Source organism: Chlorocebus sabaeus, chromosome 22 (genome assembly GCF_047675955.1).
Source record: "Chlorocebus sabaeus isolate Y175 chromosome 22, mChlSab1.0.hap1, whole genome shotgun sequence".
In the NCBI taxonomy this organism is placed as follows: Eukaryota; Metazoa; Chordata; class Mammalia; order Primates; family Cercopithecidae; genus Chlorocebus; species Chlorocebus sabaeus.
This window is the reverse complement of record NC_132925.1, coordinates 17,277,748-17,304,181: the sequence shown is the minus strand read 5'-3', so window position 1 is coordinate 17,304,181 and position 26,434 is coordinate 17,277,748. Positions and strand designations below refer to the sequence as shown.

General features: G+C 35.9%; 1 protein-coding gene across 3 annotated transcripts in view; it reads right to left on the bottom strand.

Moving 5' to 3' along the window:
- The window catches only part of EPHA6 (EPH receptor A6), a 954,858-nt gene that overhangs the window by 535,001 nt on the left and 393,423 nt on the right, over positions 1-26,434 (bottom strand). The gene's annotated exons all lie outside the window — the stretch shown is intronic.

The following is a 26,434-nucleotide window of genomic DNA, read 5'->3' as shown; positions in this document are numbered from 1 at the left end:
CTTTCTTAGTGGCTAAATTTTCTTTTGTATATGCTTTAACTGAATTTTTTTGATAGTTTATGTTTACTTTTATAGTGATATTTTTAGAAATGATCTAGTGATTCAAAAGAAGCAAAATTATCAATTCCACACAGTAAAATTACTATCAAGAGGTTGGTTATTCAATATCAACATCAACCGGGAGTGGTGGTACACAAATACACAACAATAGGCTCTTCAATAACTTGTTAATAAATAAATAGTATATAGTTAATAAAAAGACTATCATTAAAATATTGTTCTAAAATTTTGAAAATTCAGAATAGATAAATAATATATAAGAAACATCACTAACATTTTCATAATTGAAGTATTGTTTAAAAATATTTAACTACTAAATGTGATCTTATGACAGCAGTTATAAGGCAGTGTATCATAAAATATTCAATAAATCTACCTTATACAGTTTGCCAATAAAATAATTGTTTTCAACTAAAATATGCAGTTTAAAATAACATATTTGACAGGGTAGGTCTGTTAATAATTAGCCAAAAATTAAAAAGTTGGACCTGAAATTCAAATAAATACCTTTAATCTATAACAATGTTTAAAATTCTAATATACTAGTCAATTTATAGAGAATATACAAATCTAAATGGGGAGCTTACATTCTGAATATTGCAATGGTATTTAAAATATTATTTTAAGATAAAATAATATTTAAAACATTTTAAATATTATTTTAAAGACTTTTTATGTTATTTTGTAGAGCAAGAGCATTTAAAATTAAGAATATGTATGCCATAGAACCACAATATAAAAGATATTTATTACATGTACATATATAGAACCCATAAGACACATAGAGAAGAATTATAAGCATATTGTTTTCTTCTTTTAATCAGCCATGCAAATTTCAGCCAAAGACACTGTTCAGAATATAAAGTAGCATGCTTATAACTTAATTTTGTGCCGCAAGACATTGTTACCTTTTCTTTATTTTCTTTGGTAGCTAAAACAAGAATTTAAATTATTTCTTATCTGATGCATTTTCAGTTAATTTTCCACTTCTTAGAATCTTTTCAGAATGCTTAGAATACCTCCTAAGATATTTAGAATAGGCTAGTTATGTTCGAACTGTTCTTGAGAACAGTCTAATAACTAGTCTCTCAGCAACTATTATTGCCCACTTTAATCCCTTCTTCAGAGTGATCTTCTAAATATACTGTGTCTAACAGCAATATAAAGTGAGACACATATAAATAATTTTAAATTTTGTAGCAGCCACATTAAAATATGAAAAAAAAACAGGCGAAATTATATTTTAATAATATATTTTATTTAACCCAATATATCCAAAATATTATCATTTCAATATTAAATCAACCATTGAAATATTTTATATTCCTTGGATTTTTAATTTTTTTTCTCAAAGTATTTGAAATCCCATATGTACTTTAGCAGATCTCAATTCAAACTAATTGCATTTCAAGTGCCTAATAACCTCACATGGCTAGTGAATATCATACTGGATAGCACAATTTTAAACACAGAAATCTATTCATTACATTCTTTTAGTTAAAAATTTTTTATAATTTTCCACCATATTAATAAGTTTAAAATATTTAACTTGGATTACAATGTTGCCCAGGAGTTGGCCCTGCCTACCTCTCCAACCACTTCAGATGAAGATACCTTCCTGTACCTTCTCTGTTAAGGCTTTGCTCTTCTACAGTCTATGGTCAATTCAGTAGCTGACGATCTCCTTCAAACATGTATAAGACTGTGTTATGACTGGACTTACAGCCTTCCATTGGCTTTCTCTTCCTCAGAGAGTAAAAGTTGTTGCCTTGATAATTGCTTCCCAAGCACGGCAGGGTTTTGTTCCCCACCCCCGTAACCCTGCTTTTCATTTCCTACCTTTTGTTCCTTCAGATACTTCGCTCTAGCCACACTGGCCTTTTCCAGAATTTTGGAGACCCAAAGCTTGTTCCCACAATAGGGCTTTTTAAACACTTGCTCTTACTCAGCTATCTGGATGGTTTAACCCTTCCTTTATATCAGGTCTTTGTTCAAATGTCACCAAATAAATGAAGCCTTCCCTGATTCCTGCTACACCCTGCTGCAATATTTCATAAGAACTCTCCAAAGAACTTCACATCTGATACACGATGCATTTAATTTTTAAATCATTCCACAGTAAAACGTATTCTCCAATAAGGGAGATCTGTTTCTTTGTTTTGTTTTCTAAAATGCATTTCCAGGGTCTAGAACAGTGCTAAGCATTATTAGACCCTCAAATGAGGCATATTTGGCAAATAAATGAATGAATTGCCAAAGTCCTCCTTTAATTTCTATAGTTTTACCATGCTCCTTCTCCTGCTTTAAGACTTTTTCTCTGTTGAAAAGTCTCTTCCCCGTATCTCTACCCCATGACCCACGTATGTTGCCAGTTCCTCATAACCCCGATGACTCTGTGATCCACTTATCTTTCAGCTCGCACTGCTTTAAGAGGGCCATTCTGACTTCTTAGGTCAAATTTAGTTTCTCAAAGGACCTAGGCCTTTTCTGCATTAGTTAGCCCTTGGTAATTACCTGTTTAACGGCTGTAAGCACCACAAGAGCAGGTTTGCCCAGTGCTTAGCGCTTGTCATAATGTAGGTGCTCAATACATACTTGTTTAATCGAACTGGATAGTGTGTGAGTACTCTGCTAATTAAATTCCTGTAGAAGATTATGCATATCTACCTAATGCATGGTCTGATAATGACACAATTCATCTTTCTATAGATTTATATGTTTTCTGCTTAATGTATTATAGGTAAGGGATGAAAACAGTAAATATCTTGAAAGTGATTTAACTGTGTCTGAAAATGATTATTCTAATATTGCAAGATGACCTAGCTATATTAACAACTTTCCATTTGAAATTATTATTAATGTGAACTTGGATATTACTCCTAATGCAAAAAAAAAAATACATACATAAATTGATTTAAATATTAAATTGGATATAGGAGCTGCAACTTTCAACTGTCCCTGATTTCAAATATTTTTATACATCAACTTGCCTTTTAAATCCTTAAAATTTTGAACTCATAACATATATTTGGGTTACTTCAATTTTTCTCTATTTTGATGTTAACATTCAGTATAATATTTCATTTAAAAATAAAGAATTCTGTTGTTAGAAAATTACTATTGAGGCACTCACATTCTTTTACATAGCACACATTAATAGTATACAGCATATACCTCTCAGATCATATCATATTAGATTACAACTATTGTGTCATGTGTTATCTCAGCTTTGTGTAACTGCCACAAGCCAGAGAGGGCCCTCAATATTATAGTATCCACAATGTCGTCAACCATATTTCAGGCACATATTTAGTTTTAGGTTTTTTTTTTTTTTTTTTTTTTTTGAGAAGAAGTCTGGCTCTGTTGTCCAGGCTGGAGTGCAGTGGTGCAATCTCGGCTCACTGCAAACTCTGCTCCCAGGATCAAGCAATTCTCCTGCCTTAGCCTCCTGAGTAGCTGGGATTACAGGCACCCACCACCACGTCCGACTAATTTTTGTATTTCAATAGAGATAGGGTTTCACCATCTCTGAGGTGGTGACCTCAAGTGATCCACCCACTCAGCCTCCCAAAATTCTGGGATTACAGGCATGAGCCACCGTGCCCAGCCTTTAGTTTTTATAAACACTGTAAAAATGGAATGAAGGTAAATAAATGGTGAATGCTAATACCTAACATGAGATAATTGCATAAGTATTCTGTGTATCTATTCAATTAGTGGTCTTAGGTTTTGTTAGAATTAGGTTTTAAATGAGATATCAGTACTTATGTCTTGAGAACTTTTCAATTTCTTTCTTATATATTCCTTCCTTCTCTACTACTTCCTTACTTTTCTGTTTATATTATAGGATGTGTAAACTTCTTGCTTTCAAGAAACAAATGAGTGAAGATAAGAATGTTTTCTAACATATGTCTATATTCTACAGAATCATGTTGGAAAGCTACAGGTTATCTAACGAAGTGATTTCTATTATTTTTTCCTTTAGAAAAATCTATTTGGGTATAGACCATGCATTACCCTTTTTTTTTTCTTGAGACAGAGTCTTGCTTTGTCACCAGGCTAGAGTGTAGTGGCAGGATCTTGGCTCACTGCAACCTCCAACTCCCTAGTTCAAGTGATTATCCTGTCTCAGGCTCCTGAGTTGGGTTTACAGGCACACACCACTATGCCCATCTAATTTTTGTATTTTTAGTAGAGCCAAGGTTTCACCATGTTGGCCAGATGGTCTCGATCTCCTGACTTCGTGATCCGCCTGCCTCGGCTTCCCGAAGTGCTGGGATTACAGGCATAAGCCACCACACCCAGCCTGCATTACCTTTTTAATTTCTACTTTTAAGTTTTCCCCCATAATAATAAAGATTTATTGTTTAAATCTCTACAACTTTTGGAATAATACATTCATCTCAGGTCTGCCTGTCTCTGCTTTCTCCCTGCTCATATCCACTCCACAGTTTCTGCAAGTTACGTTTCTAAATAGCAGATATGGCCATGCTATTCTCTATTGTCTATAGTAAGAGTTTAGCCTTTTTGCAAAACCAGACCACTGCACTGATTTGTACAGACTGAGTTGGTTAGGCTTTGTGTCTCCACGCAAATCTCATCTTGAATTATAATCCTCATAATCCCCATGTGTCAAGGAAGAGACCAGGTGGATATAATTGAATCATTGGGGTGGTTTCTCCCATGCTGTCCTTGTGATAGTGAGTGAGTTCTCACAAGATCAGATGGTTTTATAAGGGGCTCTTCCCCCTTCTCTAGGCAATTCTCCTTCCTCTTGCCTTGCGAAGAATGTCCCTTGCTTCCCCTTTGACTTCTGCCATGACTGTAAATTTCCTGAGGCTTCTCAAGACATGTTAAACTGGCAGTCAAACCTCTTTCCTTTATAAATTACCCAATCTTGGGCAGTTCTTTATAGTAGTATGAAAATGGAATACAGTAAGTTGGTACCAAAGAGAGTGGGGTACTGCTATAAAGATACCAAAAGCGTGGAAGCGTCTTTGGAAATGGGTAACAGGCAAAAGTTGGAACAGTTTGGAGGGCTCTGAAGAAGACAGGAAGATGTGGGGAAGTTCGGATCTTTCTAGAGACTTGGAGGGCTCAGAAGAAGACAGGAAAATGTGGGAAAGTTTGGAACTTCTAAAGGCTTGTTGAATGACTCAGACCAAAATGCTGATAGTGATATGGACAATTAAGTCAAGGCTGAGGTGGGCTCAGATGGAGATAAGTAGCTTATTGTGCACTGGAATAAAGGTGACTCTTGCTAAGCTTTAGCAAAGAGACTGGTGGCATTTTGCTCCTGTCCTAGAGATCTGTGGAACATTGAACTCATGAGAGATGATTTAGGGTACCTGGCAGAAGAAATTTCTAAGCAGCAAAGCATTCAAGATGTTACTTGGGTGCTCTTAAGAGCATTCAGTTTGATACACTCACAAAGAGACAGTTTGAAATTAGAACTTATGTTTAAAAGGGAAGTAGAGCACAAAATTTTGGAAAATTTGCACCTGATCATACAATAGAAAAGAAAAACCCATTTTCTGGGGAGAAATTAAAGCTGGCTGCAGGAATTTGCATAACTAACAAGGAGCTGAATGTTAATTGCCAAGACAATGGAGAAAATATTTCTGGGGCATTTCAGAGATATTCACGGCAGTACTTCCCATCACAAGTCTGGAGGCCTAGGAGGGAAAAAATGGTTTCATGGGCAGGGCCCAGGGCACAGCTGCTCTGCGAAGTCTTGGGACATGGCACCCTGCACCCTAGTCACTCCAGCTTCAGCCATGGATAAAAGGGGCCAAGGTACAGCTTGGGCCATTGCTTCAGAGGTTGCAATCCCCAAGCATTGGCAGCTTCCATGTGCTGTTGGGCCTGCAGGTACACAGAAGACAAGAATTGAGCCTTGGGAGCTTCTACCTAGATTTCAGAGGATGTATGGTAATGCCTGGATTAACATTTAGAATACTATTTCATTATAAGCAGACGTCTGATGCAGGGGCAGAGCCCTCATGGAGAACGTCTACTAGGGCAATGAAGAGGGAAAATGTAGGGCTTGAGCCCCCACACAGAGTCTCCACTTGGGCACTGCCTAGTGGCGCTGTGAGAAGAGGGCCACCATCCACTAAACCCCAGAGTGGTAGACAACCGACAGCCTGCACCATGTGCCTGGAAAAGCCAGAGACACTCAATGCCAGCCCATAAAAGCAGCCAGGAGTGGGGTTGTACCCTGCAAAGCCACAGGGGTAGAACTTTCCAAGACTGTGGGAGCCCACCTCTTGCATCAATGTGACCTAAAGTGAGATAGGAGTCAAAGGAGATCATTCTGCAGCTTTAAGATTTGACTGCCACACTAGATTTCAGACTTACATGAGGCCTGGAGCCCTTTTGTTCTGGCAAATTTCTCCCATTTGGAATGGGTGCATTTATCCAATGTCTGTACCTCTATTGTATCTAGAAACTAATTCACTTGCTCCTGATTTTACAGGTTTATAGGTTGAAGGGACTTGCCTTTTCTCTGATGAGATTTGGACTTTGAATTTTGGGTTAATGCTGAAAAGAATTAAGACTTTGGGTGACAGTTGGGAAGGCATGATTGGTATCATAATGTGAAAGGGATATGATATTTGGGTGGGGCCAGGGGCAGAATGATTTGGTTAGGCTATTTATCCCCAATCAAGTCTCACCTTGAATTACAATCCCTATAATCCCTATGTGTCAAGGGAGAGACCAGGTGGAGTTAATTGAATCATGGGGGTGATTTCCCTCATGCTATTCTCATGATAGTGAGTGACTTCTCACAAGATCTGATGGTTTTATAAGGGGCTCTTCCTACTTTGCTAGGGACTTCTCCTTCATTGTGTCTTGTGAAAAAGGTGCCTTGCTTCCCTTTTGCCTTCTGCCATAATTGTAACTTTCCTAAGGATTCTCCAGCCATACTGAATTGTGAGTCAATTAAACCTCTTTTTTTAAATACATTACCTTGTCTCAGGCAGTTCTTTATAGCAGTATGAAAATGGACTAATACTGGCCGGGCGTTGTGGCTCACGCCTCTAATCTCAGAACTTTGGGAGGCCGAGGCAGGTGGATCAAGAGGTCAGGAGATCGAGATCATCCTGGCTAACACAGTGAAATCCCGTCTCTACTAAAAATACAAAAAAATTAGCCAGATGTGGTGGCGGGTTCCTGTAGTCCCAGCTACTCGGGAGGCTGAGGCAGGAGAATGGCGTGAACCCAGGAAGTGGAGCTTGCAGTGAGCTGAGATCACGTCACTGCACTCCAGCCTGGGCAAGAGAGTGAGACTCCATCTAAAAAAAAAAAAAAAAAAAAGAAAGAAAGAAAGAAAGAAAGAAAGAAAGAAAGAAAGAAAATGGACTAATACACAGACTGAGAGCTAAGAATGACTTTACATTTTTTTTTTCAAGATTGGGTCTCACTGTTTCATCCAAGCTACAGTGCAGTGGCGTGATCACAGCTTACTGCAGCCTCCACCTCCCATGCTCAGGTGGTCCTCCCACATCAGCCTTCCAAGTAGCTGGGACTACAGGCATGCACTACCATGTCCAGCTAATTTTTGTATTTTTTGTAGACAGGGGGTTTTGCCATATAGTTCAGGCTGGTCCCACTCTTCTGTGCTTCAGTGATCTGCCTTGCCTCAGTCTGCCAAAGTACTGAGACTACAGGCATGAGCATCAGCACCCAGCCTTTACATTTTTAAATGACTATTTAAGTATATGAGATTCTAGATTTTTGACTCAGACTTCAAAGTCTGAAGTATATACTCTATGGCTTTTCACAGAAAAAGTACGCCAATATCTGGTTTCTAGAATAAAGTCCAAATTGAGATTAGCATTTAAGTTCCTTCAGAGATGGACTCACATCTATTTTTCCAAACTCACCTTCCACTGCTACAGAAATTTAATGCTTTTTGCCACTCCCTACATGGACCATATTATTTTCTCACAGCTTTACTGAAGTATAATTGGCATACACAAAACTTCAAATGAAGCATACGAATGGGTATTGTGATAAATCTACACAACGGTGAAAACTTTGCACAATCAAGACAGTGAATATACCTGTTAATCCCAGAAGTCTTCTTATACCTCTTCATTTTTGGGTATTTCCATTTTTATACTTAAAGTATGTTTCTTGGAAGCAGCACATACCTGGGTCTTGTAAGAAAAATACTATTTGACAATCTCTGCCATTTAATTTGGGTATTTAGATCATTTATATTTAATGTTATTAATGATATTCTTAGGTTTAATTCTACCTTGCTATTTGCTTAGCATTTGTCCTATGTCTTTGTTATTTTCCTCTTTTCCTATGTTATTTTAGAAAAGCGACATACTTTTTATGATCTGTTTTATCTTCTTTGTTGAATTTTTTTTATTCGTAAAATTTAGGTGAGCACTCACAGAGAACCTCTGCACCTCTCTGGAGTTATCTTTTGGAAAGTCCTTTTCTCTGTCATACTGACATTGTGAAATCTCACTACCCTGATTTCCCTGAACTCTCAGATCTGTCTTCTCAATTAATAGTCCATTAAGGAGTTTATAAGGTTTTATCAAGGTCCTTTCTCCCTGTGCCAGGGCCTAAAAATTTACTCTAAACAGTAAGTTGGGGCAATTGTAGGACTTTCCTCTTTCAATTATTATCTCTTGGTTATCTGATGTCTCATGTCTTAAATATTTTTTTTTCCCACATATTTTAAATGAGTTTTCTTATCTCAGATAGCAGATGTTACTCCATCTTGATCAAAAGCAAAAATCAGACTGCTTGAGTCATCCTAGATTCTTATTTTTCTGTGTTCATACTTCACTGTCTTCTATAATGTCCTTTTCCTAACTACTATATCTAGTTTCTCAAAGACATATTTAAATAACTTATTTTAAAGTGCAATGTAATACTACCACCTCTACCAGAATATTTAAGATGAAATAAACACACAATACCAAATGTTTCTGAGAATATGGAGCAATATGAACTCTAAAATATCACTGGAGGAGTTTAAATTGGTGCTACCACTTTAGAGAACTGTTTGGCAGTACTCACTATAGATGAACATAGGCCTACCATTTGATATAACAATCCCACTCCTTTCTATACACCCAACAGAAAAGCATGAGATGAAAGGGGCCAACCCCCTGCAATAGCCATACTAATTCCCATTGCTACATGAGTTATTGATCCTCCATTTGATTTTCATTTTCTGAAATTTGTTGACATTGATATGGTTTACATGTCTGTCTTCTTGAAATCTCGTGTTGAAATGTGATTCTCAGTGCTGGAGGTGGGGCCTGGTGGGAGATGACAGGAACACGGAGGTGGATTCCTCATGAATGGTTTAGAAGCATCCCCTGTTTATAAATGAGTTCTTGCTCAGTTAATTCATGTGAGACAAGATTGTTTAAAAGTCCAGGACCACAACTTCCCCACCCCTTGCTCGCTCACACCATGGGATGTGCGGGCTCCCCTTCTGCTTCTACCATAATTAAAAGTTTCCTGAGCCCCCTCACCAGAAGCACATGCTGGAGCCATGCTTGTGCTGCCAGAAGAATCATGAGCCAATTAAACATCTTTTCTTTATAAATTACCCATCTCAGGTATTTCTTTATAGCAATAAAGAAATGACCTAATACAGACATTGACTTTTCTCACCAGATGTATTTTCTTTTCCCTTTCCCTTTTGCTTTGTTCTTGTTAGAGTAAACATTCTATATACCCTTATTCCTGTTAGTGAATTGTCAAAAAGAAATAGCAGTAAACTCATATGTTCAAAAAACTATGTTTAACAAAAAGCTTTTACCTTCCTAAATTTCAGATCATATAATTTGAGGAAGTATATTCAGTCAAGAATAATCAAATTACAAACATATCCTTATTTCTGAAATATGTTTTGAAATTTTTACATCAAAATATGTTTATAATTTGAGAAACTTTATGTGATTGCTTAAAATAATAATGAAAATGTCATACATATGGCAAAAGTCAAAGTAAATTTTTAGAGAAGACATATATTAAAGGCAAACTAAATACAAATACAGTGATTGAAATATCACTAATTTTCTTCTTTTTCTTTCTTTTTTTTTTTTTTTTTTGAGAAGAAGTTTTGCTCTTGTTGCCCAGGCTGGAGTGCAGTGGCACAATCTCAGCTCACTGCAACCTCTGCCTCCCGGGTTCAAGCAATTCTCCTGCCTCAGCCTCCTGAGTAGCTGGGATTACAGGCACCCGCCACCACACCTAGCTACACTAATTATCTTATAAAACAATTTCCCTTATAGATATTTGATATTTCATTATCCACAGAAAATTGAAATCAGAATATTGAAGTATTGATTGAAACACAGCTGAAGACTGTGACTTTCAGTCACATACACACACACACACACAAAGCATGTCTCTAATAAAAAATAAGAAATGAATAATCTGTTTTACTCATACTTTCACAATTGAATGGTTAGACTATATATTGTCAGCAGTGTTTTTAGGCTTATCCTTATCATCAGAGAACTGGAAGACAAAAAAATAACATGAGAAATCCTAGCTAGCATATCATGCTGTGTGGTTCTCATTGTTTGATGAAGTATTGAATTGTGTCTTGTATGTCAGGAACTGATATTAATATAATTGACTGCTTTTCCCTCATGGTGTTCAATAGCCTGTAAGTTTAGATAAACCTGCATGACTTATCAGTAAAATATGTGATCTGCATCATTTCTCAAAATAATAGGATTCTTGAAAGAACTTTCAGAAACTGGCAAAAAAAAGTATCATTTATGTTTTCCTAGATACTGCTGTATGATAAATATTGTTGTCATGTAATTGGCAAAACCAGGGAAGATTAAGGAATTTAAACATAAGAAAACTGCAAAACTTAAGCATGAATAAACACATATATGTTGTTTCTTCCGAATAACCTGATAGCATCCAATGAAATTCTCAAATTCACCAAATCCAAATCTATAAATAATAAAGTTGTTTATTCAGTTAAGAATAATCAAATTACAAACATATCCTCATTTCTGAAATATGTTTTGAAATTTTTATTTCAAAATATGCTTATAATTTGAGAAACTTTATGTGATTGCTTAATAACAATAAAAATATCATACATATGGAAAAACTCAAAGTAAATTTTTAGAGAAAGATATATATTAAAGGCAAACTAAATATGAATACAGTGATTGAAATATCACTAATTTTCTCTTATTTTTCTTTTTGTTTGTTTGTTTGTTTGTTTTGAGACGAAGTTTCACTCTTGTTGCCCAGGCTGGAGTGCAGTGGCACTCCATGCTTTTCTGTTGGGCATATAGCAATAGTACTGTGCTTCAAAATACTGAATCCAACTTTCTTCAAAGGATGTCTACTATAAAGAATACATGAGGCCGGGTGAGGTGGCTCAAGACTGTAATCCCTATCACTTTAGGAGGCCTATTGTGGTCTGGAGTTTGAGACCAGCCTGGCCAACATAGCGAAACCCCGTCTCTACTAAAAATACAAGAATTAGCTGGGCGTGGTGGCAGGCCCCTGTAATTCCAGCTCCTTGGGAGGCTGAGGCATGAGAATTGTTTGAACCTAGGAGGTGAAGGTTGCCATGAGCTGAGATTGCACCACTGCACCCCAGCCCAGGCAAGAGAGTGAGACTCCCTCCTTCTCACACGTATACACAAAGAACACATGAGATTATCATTAGATAATGTATGTAAAAGGGTACTAGTACTAATTCCAATTTCTTACTGTCATCAAATAAATGCTTTAATGAACTTTCCATTGAATAAACAAATAGAAAAACCATTAGACCTACATAAATATACTGCAAGTTACATCAATTTCATCCCACAGAATCAGAGTAAAATGCTCTTGTTCCAGAAAGGATAAACACATGGCATCCTCTTTCTCCCACTTAACTATAAAATCTAGGCAGAATACACAAAGAAGCCATTTGAGGACTCGAAGTAGCAGTAGGCAGATTGGAGAAGACCAAAATGTGAAGTATCGCTGGGCTGATGATAAGTTTACCATTGTTCTCATTCATCTTTCTAATTCTCACTCAACCGTTTCCTGTCCTGAATGAACTGGAAACTTGGAAGTGGACACGAGGCCATTGACAGCTCCAGGACAAGCCTGCTCATTTTAGCTTTAGGAGTGGGAATCAGAATTCATAATGCTTAGAGAGAATGTGGCAATTCCCCATCCATTTTTTCTTTTCTTGCTTAACTTTTGCCCAGTCCTCAAGCAATCACATAGTAATGGCGGTGGCAGTGGTCAGAAATGGGAACCACAGAAGCCAAAATTCTTAAGAAAGTAAACTTTCTTGTTTGTTCACTGAAGCTGTGCTTCCAAGAGGGTTGGGTCAACCTCCGTTGTGTTTCTTTTTCTCTCTGTCCTCCTCTCGCATGGCCCTGGAAGTGAATGTAGTTGCAGAAGGGCACAGCAGAGTGGAGGAAATAAAGCCTCAGCCTTCTCGCCACGGGATCTTAGAGAGAAACCACAGGAAACCAGAAAGTACCCGGCGAACATGGAGAGAGACAGAAGCTTAGAAAAGCAATCCATAAACTTGTTTATGAACTCTTGGGCTTACTCCCAAATGCACACATGTGGATTTTATTCTCTTTAACATGCCAAAGACTTAAGAACTAGACCAAGACCAGGACCCAGGTATCAGACTAGCAGTCAGGTTTTTAAACTTCTGGTTATAAAAGAGGACATCAACATAATCATATACTATTGTTTTCAGTTAGTTTTTTTTTTTTTTTTTTTGATGTGGCTATTTTGACATATTAACTTAGAAACAGGGGTTATATACACACACACAGGAAAACTATCACCATATTCCCAAATATCCTGAAATCAATATATATTTCCATACTGGCAAACTCGGGTAAGTTGCCATTAATAAGCATAAAGTGAATGTATTATACCTCAATTTATCTTTTATCATCTTTTCTCATTCATAGATTTATAATTTATATGTTAAAGATGATTCGGGAAAAAACACATACACTCAAGAGACGGACAAGTGTCAAGATTAGGGCATTATTTGGAAAAGAGTCAGAAATAGTTTAGTAGTCGGAGGCTAGTGACAAGCAAAGTTAAAATTCTAAAGCTGCTTCTAGTGTGAGAATAAGGTAAGCATTTCTGCTCTGGAGGTTAAGACAAGGTATGTAGACCAAAAGACTTACAGAAACAGTTTTTAGGGTAAGGCTAAATTTTTATTACCATTTTGAATATAATTTGGCAATCATATTCATACAACATAGAAGCCACTATGCTGTTCTTATAAATATTGATCACACTTTAAATGTTCCAACATTTATCTTCTAACGTGATACTTATTTAATTTTATATTCCCAGATATGTTTTAGTCAACCACACTTAATCCCACATTAATATTACTTTCTTCATATTTGGTTTTACAAAACGTGCTCAGTGAATCTATAATCATATTCCCAAGTATTCTGAAATGAAATACTGTTTAGTATTTTTATCCCCTATTCAGAGATTCTTATTCTTGTTTCACTATTTTGTGTAGGCCATCTAGTTATGGCAGTTTGTCATCTTTTCTTTCAATATTCCTTCATTGCATACTCTTTAAGTCAGACTGAATTTTCTTTTATGAATAAAGAAAAATATCTTCAAAAAGAATGCATCCAGTAACTTACTATAAGAGGTATTAGTAATAATAGCTACAACAAAACCATTTATAATTACTGAACATTCAAAATGAGACAGGCACTTTGCTAAGCACTTTGCATATAATATTTTGGTTATTCTTACAAAAATTAACTACAAAGTAAATAAAGAATGTAACCTTTGAAACTAGATCACATGGGTTTGAGTTCTGTTTCTTTAGTTTACTTGCTCTGTCATTTAACGTGACTTATTTTTATGCACATCAATTTTCACTTCTGTAGAATAGGTGCTATTGACTGTGTGTATGATCCCCCAAAATTTGTATGTGGAAGCCTAAAAATCCCCAATGCAATCATATTTTTAGAAGACTTTAGGAAGTGATTAGGTCATGAGGATGGAGGTCTGAAGGGACTAGTGCCCTTATAAGGAAATGAAGAAACCAGATCTCTCTGGTCTCTCACATGTGAGGACAGCAGAAGATAGCCATCTGCAAATAAGGAAGAGGGCGCTCACCAGACACCAGATCTGCTGGTGCCTTGATCTTGGACTTTCAGCCTTATGAACTGTGAGAAATACATCTCTGTTGTCTAAGATACACAGTCGATGATATTTTGTTACAGAAGCCCAAACTGACTAAGACAATTGGAATAAAACACAGCACTTAACTCAGGGGTAGTTGTGAGGGATTAATAAATGTCATATGTATAAAATGATCAGAAGGGTGTCTACTGTTTTATTATTAAGATGAGGAACCTGAAGCTAAGTAATATTAAATAATGTACTGTGGCAGACAGTTTTCCAAAAAAATGCCCCAACAATATCTTTCAAAACATGTTTCTTTTTGACAATTTCTTATAGACACTCGTTCCACAAAATTGTTAGGCCTCTGTTCTCTTCTCCTGAAATCAGTGTGCTTGTGACTATAGTAGAAGTGACTTTATACGACTTCCTAGGCGAGGTCATAAAAAGTAATAGAGCTTTTGTCTGATTCTTCAGGATGCTTACTTTTAGAAACTACCCATGTCGCAGGAGGAAGACCAAGCAGCCATGGAGATGGCCACATGGAGAAGAATTCAGATTCTTTGCTCATAGCTCTAGCTGAGCTCTTGGTTGACAACCAGCACCAATTTGCCAGACAAGTGAGGGACCCATCTAGACTGCAGCTCCTCCAGTCCCCACTCCTGCCAATCCAGCCGATGCTGCATGGAGCAGAGATGAGCTGCCCTTGCCATTCCTGGCTCACGTGACAGATTTGTGAACAAAACAGATGATCAGTGTTGTCTTAAGTCATTAAATTTGGGGGTGTTTTTTTTATGTAGCACTGAGTAACTGGAACATTTGCTCAAGGTCATATGGAAAAAGCCAAAAGGTAGACAGAGGTCCATTCTAACCTATAATGTGAGTTCTCTTCATTAGTTAGCCATTATATTTGGAACACTGTGCTTATTTTGCAATCTAGGGAAGTAATGGAGTGAATCACACTTTTGAAGAATAATTGGTGAGAGATAAAGTTTGGCTCCGTGTCCTCACCCAAATCTCATCTCAAACTGTTGTCCCCATCATCCCCATGTGTCGAGGGAGGGACCTGGTGGGAGGTGATAGGATCATGGAGGCGGTTCCCCTCATGCTGTTCTTGTGATGGTGAGTGAGTTCTCATGAGATCTGAAGGTTGCATAAGGGGCTCTTCCCCCTTTGCTTCACTCTCATTTTTCCTGCCACCTTGTGAAGAAGGTACTTGACTCTCGTTTGCCTTCCTGCATGATTGTAAGTTTTCTGAGACCTCTTCAGCCGTGCAGACTGTGAATCAATTAAACATCTTTTCTTTATAAATTACCCGTTCTCTGGCAGTTATTTATATTAGTAACAGTGTAAGAACAAACTAATATAATAAGGATATTCAGATTATAAATAACTACCATAACAAAACAGTCTTTAGTGAGATTTAATTGGCATATATGGTTTTAACTAATTGTTTTATATTATCTTAACCATATTTCTTTTTTGTAAGAGGTGAAACTAATATTGCTTTATTCAAAATTTAGAAATAAAAATGTATTACACAACTTTAATTTCCTTAAAATGTTTTATATGGCCACCTCATTTTCTGTAAAAAATAAGTGAGACATTCATCTTTCAACCTAGAATTGAAGAACACACTCATCATTGAATGAACTGTACGTGTGATTTGAAAATTTTGAGCAAACTCACTCATCACTGCTCAAAGTATCACGTACTCTGACACCTCAGTAAAGTCTGACAACCCTATCTTCTGCTGCCTTAGCAACAAATTTACAATCTATTTTTCAATCTGACAATTCTGAATGTCCCACTGTCATATATCTTGTGTCATTTGTGTAGTTGGATAGGACAGGAAAATAATGTAAAAATTATTGAATTATAACTATACAATTTTTACTAAGCAAGGAAAGCATACATTTTTATAGGAAGCTATTAATCATGCTGGTAATCAATATAATAATCACAATTTTTGTCCAGTACAAATTGATGTTTTATATATTTATTCTATTTAAGTCTTACAAAAACCCAGTGATATGAGTATTAATGTCCTCATTTTACAAAAAGGGAGATGAAAGCTCAGGCAGTTGCTCAGGGTCACAGAGATGATATGTAAGCAAGCCAGATTCTTGAAGCCAGGTTTCTCTGATTCTTACCCCCAAACTTTGGTACATCTTGTCATTACACAAATGTGTGTGTGTGCGTGCATTTGTGTGTGTGTGACATGAGACATTCCTGGTAATAATTACCACATTTATCTCTTCCTCTGTAATCTACCATTGCAATTATCATATGCATCCTCATCTTAATACCTGTTATTTCTCATTTCACATAAAGAGGCATCTCTTCTCAATTCCATTGTAAATTACTTAATACTAAGTATTCTGTGTGTGCTAATTCACTGGAACAATACTGCAGACAAAGCAGAGGTGCAAATATGAATGTCTCATTGCTTGTACACATAGTTAGTATACACTTATTAGTCAAAATTACATGAGAATATTATAGACTAACACTTAGCAAAGCAGACATTCAAAATATTCACTATCTGCTGTCTTTAAAATTGTAAAAATAAGATACTACAATATGACTTAAAAATTCTAAACTTTTTAATCTAATCCATCTTCCCCATGGGTGAGTTTTCAGATAATATGTGTGTATTTATCATACAAGGTTAAATGATTATTTGTATCATTGAATCATTGGTTGAAAAGTAGATGGATGTTTCCAATGTATTTCCACCATATGTAGCCCTCCACTGTTTTTTAAAATTGAGACAGAGTCTTGCTCTGTCACCCAGGCTGGAGTGCAGTGGTGTGATCTTGGCTCACTGCAATATTTGCCTCCAGGGTTCAAGCAAGTCTGGTGCCTTAGCCTTCCAAGTAGCTGGGGCTACAGGCATGCATCACCACACCCAGCAAATTTTTTGTATTTCAGTAGAGACAGGGTTTCACCATGCTGCCCAGGCTGGTCTTGAACTCCTGAGCTCAGGCAGTCTCCCCACCAAGGCCCCCCAAAGTGTTAGGATTACACGCATGAGCTACTGCACCCAGCCTGCAGCCCTCCATATTTACAGTACAGTTGTAGTGCTTCAACTTCATAATGATATTTTGAGTTTTATTTTGTATTATCTATTGCAATTAGGGTTTTATGTTGAATAACAACTACTCGTGTAACTAAATAGTTTATTTATCACCTTTCCATTAATATTTTAAAATAGCTTGCTAAAACCTTGATCAATATTTCATTGGAATGTTCTGTAAATACTGAATTGAAGAAAACTGGAACAGCATCTTCTATCCAGTACAAGTAGAATACCTATATTGATTCATCATGGTTTGGATATGACAGATTCTTATGGATTAAAAGGGCACATTCAAGGGTGAAATGCTGTATGCAGCAACAGCAGACACTCAAGGTTCAGAACTTTTAATGCCCTGCTTGCAATAGCTCTATGTGGCTGTGTAATCACCAGAGACTAGGGCATGTCAGTTCTACAGATGTGATGGGTCTGATTGGAATACGGTTTCTTGATTTGGCTCATATCAAATCCCCCTGTATAGCCATTCCATATATTAATGCTGTTGGCCTGAGCCTGAATTTCCCAATCACTATTTCTCACCCAGGCAGATCATCTGTAAGCTGGTGCTTGGATAATCCAATTTTCATGGCAAGCAGGAGCTCTTCTGTAAAAGCAGTTATAGCATTTCATGAACCTATAACAAGTGTTTCTATTGGAAAATCTGGAACAATAAGGACAGTCTTTTATTATAAAGCTATAAATCCATTCCATTAATCAAAAGCTGTACACATAAAAAATTTTGTGTAAATCATTTTTAACACATGTTCATCCATGTATAAATATTTTAAACTTAGCAGAGGAATTCTTAGCAGGCCTTCTTTTATGTAACACAAATGCTCCAGTTAATCAATTTTATACATATGCATATCAAATTTCCATAAATTGGAACATATAGTCACCGAGGTAAAATAATCTACTGGACCAAACAAATGCATTATCAACATACACAAACTTGTCTCTCCTCTCTGTTTTTGTTGCATATCACATGTGCCGCTATTACATAAGTATTTGATTGTTTTGCAGTGGTTTGATTCCTTGACTATCTCAACATCAGAGTAAGGGCACGTGTGAGAATAAACTGTCTTTGTATTAAAATTTTCATACTCTAAGACAGTAATTTGCAATTAGGTGTTCAATAAGTATCTGATAAATGGCTAACTAAATAAATAAGTGACCCTTGTTATTCTTTGAGTTATACAACCAAATTTTTTATATTCAGTCAACATTGCTACATTACATTCTGATACTGCTTCAAATCTTTAAGGGGGAAAGAACATTTGCAAAAGACACCTAGAATTAACATAACATTTTACTATATCCATTATCAAAGAAATACCATATTCAAGAACTGACTATTTAAAGTTATTTGTGACTTGTAATATACACTTTTATGTTGAAGCCTGCAATTTTAGTACTTTTGTCTCAAATTATTATATTGATGAATATATTCAGCTCTCATGTTTGCTACATATTTTAATTTGAAAGCATATGTAATTTTCATTTTTGTACTTTTACAAACTACAGAATTAATATAAAAATAACAGTGTTATTGCAAGAAGTGTTTGACTAATACTACATTATCAAGTACAATCACCTTTGATTATTCTGAAGTGGAAAAACTTTGATAAATGTATAATAAGTTGCAGTTACTATTCATTCAGGATTTAATAGAGAAGTATGGGGGTAGAGGTTGAATAAAACCTAGTCCCTGAAGAGATAATGAGTATAAACCTCAACTTAAAAGATAATATTAGATGCTGTGAGATGAAAACTCATTGGTGGTATATTAATAAATGCCTGCATTTTTGACAAGGTAAAAATTAGTATCAAGTAGAGTAGCTCAAATCAGCTTCTTAGCCTGGAGATGAGGCACTTTAACTGGACCTTTTCTATGGAAATGTAGAATGAGAAAAATGATCAAATAGACATAAGCATGGAAATGGGTATCACAAAATTCTATATAAAGAGAGGAAACTAACTCAAAACAAAAAGTGAATGGTATGAAGATGGAATATAGAAGGTAGTTAATAGGGGTATGGTTATCAAGAGTCTTGTAAGGCAGGTTAAAGAATTCCATAGTTATACTAAACACAGAAGTTGTTGAACTAAGGATAAAGAGTTTATATACATGGATTCTGTTGACAGTATACCAAATTTATTAAAGAAGTGTGAGAAAAGAAGCAATGAGACCAGGCAGGAGATGAAGGCATTGACCCAGGCAAGAAATATTTATCAACTAAACAAAGATGATGAAGGTGAAAACAGAAAAAAGTGACACTGTAAAGAGAAACAATTTTTAAAATAGTCTTAAAACAGACTGAAGGCAAAAAACAAGATAAAATTTAAGAGTGGTTTAGACATAACTATTAGATATATTTAATATTCTTAATGATATTGACAATATCCTTGTGGACAGGATGTGTGCATCTTTTAATGCAGAAACCTTATATTCAAATCCTATTGGCTGAAACATATTCCCTTTCGTAAGTTATTTAACTCCTGTAAGTCTGAATCTATTCTTTTGTAAAATGGAGACAAGAATAGTATTATAACTATCTGTTGGGATGATGCATAATGTAATTTATGTAACATGTTTAGCATGGTGACTGGCTCATTATAAGCAATGGTTAAAAGTTAACTATCTAAGGTCAATTAGTCCAGAAAAATTTTCATTGCTAAGAAAGAAACTCTCCTGTACACAAAATAGTCAAGAAAATAGCTGTAATGGCTAACCAAATATTTCAGTCATGTATAGTCCTCCCTCAGTTTAAGTAGGGTATTGAATCCAAGACCCCTAGGTATACCATCTTCCCATACTCAAGCCCCACTGTCAGCGCTGTGAAACCCATGCATATGAAAAGTCAATCTTCTGTTTCCGTAGGTTTCCCATTCCATGAATACTGTGTTTTGGATCTGTGTTTGGTTGAAAAAAAATCCACGTCTAAGTGGAGCCATACAGTTCAAACACATACTGTTCAAGGGTAATCTGTACATAGTAAATTAATTGCCATTTCCAAAAAATAGAATTTAAAATGTATAGTATAATACTATAATTATATTTAATAAATATATTATATCTTATGTAATTGAAAAGACACTTTATAATTCAACAAACATGTTTAAGTTTTTCAATGTCTGATCTTATCTAAAATTTCATACTCAATATTTTAAACTTTTCTATTCTATTTAGATCTTATCTAAAATTTCATACTCAACATTTTTAACTTTTCTATTCCCTCATAGAAATCAAACCAAAGAAAAACAAGCAAAAGGAATAGGTTATGTTTGCTTTGTGGCATAAAGGTAATCCAGAAGAAACAAGACTTTCGACATTTTCCAACTGATTGGAATAAGAGCGCTTTTGTGAAACAAGTGAATTTAATTTTGTGCTAACCTTATTGATGGTTTGAAGTAATTCCAAGATTTACAACAGCTACATACTTATAATTGCCCAATTGTACTTTTATTGGAAAATATAAGCTCTAAAATATATCCAACAAACATTTCTCCCCTTCTCCCTTTATGCCTTAGGAAGATCATATCTTGTAAACTACTCTACTCAGCTGATTGTAAAGATTAGTAGGCAAAATGCCTGTTGTAAGTGAATCCACTTGAAACTTACTCTACTGTGGATTCTGTAAACAAATCTGTATTGTATGCTCTGTCTATTCAATCAACTCTGCTGAGTGCATAAAAAATCTTTGACTTATAAATTTTCCTTTTTACTTCCTAATTCCTCGCCATGGATTTGAGTGTCTTTGTTCTTTTTCCCAAAATGATGGAGAATAATTTATGATAAAAATATAGAAACTTCTCTGCATTAAATTCTCATAGAAATAATACAGACTTTCATTTATCAATCTGAGATATAATATAGCATTTAGGGGCAAAGACCTTAGGACCAGAAATCCTGGATCCAAATCTTGGCCCATCCACTTATTAACTCTATGACCATCGACAAGTTAGTTAATTTCTCTGAGTCTCATTTTTCTCATCTGTGGAATGGATGAAAACAATACCTGTCTTGCACAACTATCTTGAGAATTAATTAATAATTCTAAAGTGCTTAGGCCCTGATACATGGTAAGTGCTATGTAATGATTCATTTATATATGATTTTATCTAACCATGTAAAAATGTTTATATTTCTGGAGCCTAGTACACAGGAAATTAATTAACTATTTGGAGAATGGATAACTATGTCAACACTTAAGGTAAATATTCCATAATTTCACTATTCCTTAATAAAACATGTTGCATTTCATATGGATAAAATTTACTCTTTTCTAAGTTCTTAACTCTTCTAAGTTTAAAATACACTGTCATTTAGTAAAAAACAAGTTGTTTAGAACACAGGATTTTATACCCTTTCATCATGCATCTTTCAGTCACTATTTTTCTAAAGCAAAAGACTAATGGGGTAATGAATATTTTAAGCTATTAGTGACTATAGAGACAATCTTCTTCCACATCACTCTTGTGTTACAAATGAGGAGACAGGACTTTCAAAAGATAAAGCTCATTTCTCAGAACTATACCTTGGATTAGTACTTGAGATGGATTCAGAGTTCAAGACTCCTGACTCCTGACTCTCAAACTGCTTTTTTTAAATTTTTCCCTCCACACCACAATCATCTCACAGACTTCTGTCCCTTAAATATTACATTAACTTTTTTCTGCACTTATCTCCCACCTCTTGTCTTCTTCTTGATGTATTATAATCTGTACTAGCTGTACTACATCTGTAGCAGAGGCACTACACAGTTTTGTTAAAAACTGAGCATGATACTTTGTTTTGTGGCAACTTCTCTACCCTTACAAACAGTCTGTATTAACATCAAAAGTATTATGTGCTCTCCTAATTGCCTTGAGCAGGCAAATCGCTATATAAGTTCCTATGGCTCTAACCCCTAAATACATGTTAAATCTATCCCTTTATCTCCATCCCCACTGCTAATATCCAACTCCACATTACCATGATTTCTTGCTTGAATTATCCCAATGACTCTACTTTTTCCTGTACCATCTGACAACATAGTTTTGCCACTATGATCAGAGGGATTTTATAAATACGTCAATGAAACTTAGAAGCAGAGACTCTAGAGTCTACATTTACTTACCCTGGTTAATAAAGCCTCTAACTGATGGCATTAAACTTAGAATAAAATTCAAACCCCTCACACTGTCAAAGGGCAGTTCTGTAAGAGCTGACCCCTGCCTACCTCTCCAGCTCCTCTCTTCCATGCTCATTTGGGGTCAGTCACACTGGTGTTCTTGCTTTTTCTGGATTACCCCAAAGATATTCGTGCTTTCAGACTGATCCTCTAGCCAGTAAGTCCCTATCATATCACATGTTCCTATATTCAGCATAATACTATAGGTTGACTTTGTTTATTTACTTTACTTTTTACTGCTATTCTCAAGAGCAGAAAACATCATTCTTGCTTACAACTTATTCCTAGTACATAAAACAGTATTTGGCAATAGGAGTTTGCTCAGAAAGTGTTTGTTGAATGAGTGGATATGACTCCTATAGTCATCATAGGTTCAACTATCTTTCAGCCCAATTATGGGTAAATTGTTATTACTATTCACTAAAGAAGACATATATCTGGCCGACTATGGTGGCTCATGCCTGTAATTCCAGCAATTTGGGAGGCCGAGGTGAGTGGATCACCTGAGGTCAGGAGTTCAAGGCAAGCTGGGGCAACATGGTGAAACCCTGTCTCCACTAAAAATACAAAAAAATTAGCTGGGCATGGAGGCAGGTACCTATAATCTCAGGTACTATGGAGGCTTGAACCCAGGAAGTCGACGTTGCAGTGAGCCAAGGTGGCACCACTGCACTCTAGCCTGAGTGACAGAGTGAGACTCCATGTCTCAAAACAAAACAAAAAAAAAGACTTTAATGTACCTTAATATTCTTTCTCCAAGATACCCTTAGGATGCCCCTCCCAAAGCATTGACCTCAAGCTTCTTCAGAGTGTTATCAACTTTAATATCTTGCTCCTAGCTCTACTATAAATCTTATCTTTGTTCACAGAAAGAGAGCCTATCTTTTGAGTATCAAAAAGGAGTTTCTGGTATGAAGAGTATATATGAGTTCTATCTGAGGGGCAATATTCATGTTTGTCTCTAGTCTTACGGTAATTTTCCTTAGTTCATAAAATGCCATTTTCAGCATTACTCTGTTATCTCCTCAAGGCTTCTTTTGCTCCCATAGAACCCTCAGATGTAAAGACAGCATTGTCAGCATGTTTGGTTATGTATTTGCCCATTAGAGTGCCTAGTTAGAGTACTTTGCCAACGATGAGCAATCAAAAATTATGAGCTGGTGATGACGATTCTGGTCCTTATGTGCCTGTGTGCCAGCATTAATTCAGGCAGTGAGGAATTTACGTCTTCAATGGGCACTGGGAAGTGCAAGGCCTATGTGTTGCTTCATATAACAGCACTTTCTTAATTAAGGTTGGAAGCCAGATTTAGCTTTACTCAATATGCATTATTACATTACAGATGAGAACACTAAGGCAGTGCAGTACGATGGAAGATACAAGCAGTGCAATTACAATATCTTAACATTACATGACAAATGGTTTAAAAGGACTTAATATTTGCTTTCTAAGGGATTTCTAGTCATTAATAATATTTTGTAGAGATGTCCACTTTAATAAATAATGTTTGTATGTTTAATTTTCTCTAGGAGATTAGCTAATATGAATCAGGTGACCTGCAAAAATTGTATACAGGATAAAAGCATCCCAATTACAAATTCAAATTTTAGTACAAACTGTTAACAGACTTTAGACTTCTGGTAACTTTCAATTTTCCTATATTGGCTGTAACTATGAAAAATAATTATACGAAATTTAAGAAACAAACAAAAACCAATGCTAATGGAAAGACTACCCAAGACAATTTTCCAGGAGTGCCATTTTTATAGATGTGTTTAGTGAGTAAATACATTAGTGATTTGAAGTTAAGAGAGGTTAGAGAAACTGACAAGAGTTGCTGTTTGATAATTTATTGGGGGAAATAAATTTTCCTTTACTGAATTCTGTAACATATTTTGATATGCTGGACATAGTAGAAATGCAGTACAATTGTCAAGCTAATAAATTGACTTTTATGTTGCATAGTTATTGAAAGAGAGATACAATTCACCAACTGAGCATTTAGACATGTTTTCCTCTATTTTCTAATATGCAGTTTGATTATAATTCAACTGTAATTTCTGAACCAAAGTACCTTAGGCTTTTTGTCAAATGTTTACAACTTAAACCAGCCATTTTACTTAGGCCTAATTTAAAAATAAACTACAAAGAACTATCAGATTTTCACACCTGCCCTTTCTCTGCCTCCAGCAGGCAATCAAACTATGTCCACATTGGCCTTGTATTAAATATTTATGACTATATGTATTTTCACTATTGGATTGCAGGCTCCCAGAATGAAGACAGTATGCCATATTCATTTTTGCATCCTTTTATACCTAATACATAGCCGTCTACATGGTCTGCTGAGCACTAGCAAGATTTTAGTAACTATTGAATTAAATGGAATGAGAGGACTGATAAATTATACTAAGAATCTGGGGAATGGAGACTGTCAATCATGGTGTAACTAAGCAGTACAGGTAAAAATGCTGAGTCTGCATGCTTTCATTGCTGGAGGGAACACGGGTACAGAGGCTCCCAGGTTGAAACAACTGTAGGACAGAAATATATAATTTACTGAGCACTTAATATGTATCAAGCATGCAGTAAAATATCATGCATGCACTATCTTATACAGTCAATCACAGCAAAGTTATAAGGTAGAAAGGATTTTTCTCATTATGGTATACATGAAAAGCCTGAGGCAATATGGTCTGATGGTTAAGAAGGACCTCATGGATTTTGCGTTTAGACTTGATTTTGATTCCTGGTCTTGCAAATTAAAGCCTCCCTACAGCACTGACCCAGGAAGCAGCCTGGAGGGCAACTGAGAAGTATTTCTCAAAATGTAAAATGCAAAGCTCTTTAATATCACTATCAAACTGTTACTATTTCTCTTATACTTGAATGAGCGCCTGAGCTTAAGACCATTCACAATCTGGTCCTGGGAAGCCTTCATAACTTCTTGTCTATAGGATCAATCAATGTGGCCACCCTTAACTATTTGTTCTCAAAACATTTTCTGCACTCTCCAGAGCCTTTGCAAATGCTGTCCGATAACCTATAATGTCCCTATTTGAGATTAAGCTCAAATCAGTTTATTCGTGAGATTAAGACTTTTCTCTTTAAATGGCAATTGATTGCTGCCATTATTTTGCATGATTTACTTGTATTAATGAAACTCTATTAAAGTTAACTCATTGTCACCCCCCAGCCTCCCAGTGGGGAGTGAATAACCAATGAATAATAGCCAGTGAATAACCAAAGGTCAAAGACAATATCTGATTCATATTTATATTTCTTACATTTTAAACAATATGTTAATATCTGTAATTAAACATTAGTGATTTTTTTTTTTCTGGAAGGAGATAATTAGAATCCCAGGTTCTTAGAGCAGAATGAATTTGAGAGCTTGGTTACAATAATAACCATGTTTTCTTAAAGAACTGATATAATTTCACAGAGGTTAAGACTGCCCAAGTTGGAGAAGCGAGGATTAGAATACAGATTCCATTGTTCTAATTTCAAGGCTGTCGGTCAGGAAATGCTGTCTTCAGGAACACGGGTGGTTCTCATGCCCAGAGGCAAATAAGAATTACCTGAAGAACTTTGGCAACTACTGATGCCTTGGTTGTTTGCCAGGCCAATTAAATCAGAATCTCTGAAACGAGTTAGGGGGTCATTTTCCAGTGCTCCCCAAGTTATTTTAACGTACAGTCGGAGATGAGAAGTATTATTACATTACATGCATGTGTCCTACAAGCCCATTCTTATCTTTATGAATAAAACTAAGAAAAATAATGCCCAGGAAATTGCCTAATCTCATTTCCTTCCCCAAGACTCTATTTTACAAAATGGCAGCCAGGACCTCCAGCTGTGGCTCATCACAAATTTAATAACATTAATCAAAATCAAATGCATGTTAAGTTATTATTTTCAGAAAAGATACTCCCACTGGCTAAGGGGGAAGAGAAACTAGAAGAACTCTCCA